Here is a 1,139-nt window from a genome sequence, read left to right on the forward strand (position 1 = left end):
AAGAGGATGGAAGGCTGGTGCAAAGAGATGGAGAGAGAAGCAGAGGAGAACGACCTCTTGGAAGAAAGTAAGAACCTGGCGTTCCCCACAGCGCGTTAGACTGGTAACTTCTCGGGGGGGNGGGGGAATTGAACCAGTGACAGTATCAGTAGGGAGACATCCCTTCCACATCCAAGCAAATGAAAAGGAAATGCTCTCTGCTGTCCCCACTCCATCCCACGAAGCAGTGCTCTGCAGGACACGGTTGTCTTTCAGTTTTGCTTTGCTTCGTTCTGTGGGTTGGAGATGAGATGAACTGTCCTGACTCTTTCCCTGTGGTGCGCTTCACCTCATACTCCACTAACCAGTTCCCTGATAACTAAATTATTCCCAAGGAGCACTGAAGCTGAGCAGGAATTCNCNNCTGCAGGGTGCAGAAGGACTTTACCCACAATGTCCTCGGTNGAGCATGCCCAGTGCTGACCTGTTCAAACCCCCAGACTCTCAAATCCCTGCTTCTCCACAGAGTGTAAAAGACTCACTCTCTCTCCTCCNCTCTCTCTTTTACTTGAAGAAATGTACCACCAAGAAGTAGAATCAAATAGTGTAATGTAGAAATGTGTTTCCCAGAGGCTGAGGTGGTGGCTGGGGGTTGGGGGAGAAACAGAGAGGGAGGAGAGAGAGAAGGAAGGGGGAAGAAAGAATGGGGCAAGGAGGAAGAATGGGTGGAGGAAGAGAGGGAGGGGGAGAAGAAACGAGGAAAGAGAATTCGGAGGAAAGTGAGGGGAAGGAGGAGAATGAAGGGAGGGATGGAAAATTAAGGTTCAGGCATAGTTGTTTGTCCATAAACCTACCACTTCAGTATTTAATAAGCAAACTGATCAAGGAAAATGGATTTAGTCAATTTAGGCCAAATCAGGAAAAGAGAGCCCCTGGCTTTTCTCAGCTTCTTCTGTAGCAATGCCACATTTATAGAAAAGATGAAATGAAACCGGGAAGATGTAAGCGTGCCCGTGTAAGCCTCAGAACCCTATGAGGTCTCTTCCTTCCAGGCAAGGTCNTCCTCCGGCTGGCACTTCAGCCTTTCCCTTCCACCAATGTGGGACTCCTGGATTTTTTTTTTCCTCTTTTAATTCGTTGGGAGTCCATTAGCCTGACAA

The sequence above is a fragment of the Mus caroli genome, chromosome 8 (assembly GCF_900094665.2).
Source record: "Mus caroli chromosome 8, CAROLI_EIJ_v1.1, whole genome shotgun sequence".
NCBI classification, from domain to species: Eukaryota; Metazoa; Chordata; class Mammalia; order Rodentia; family Muridae; genus Mus; species Mus caroli.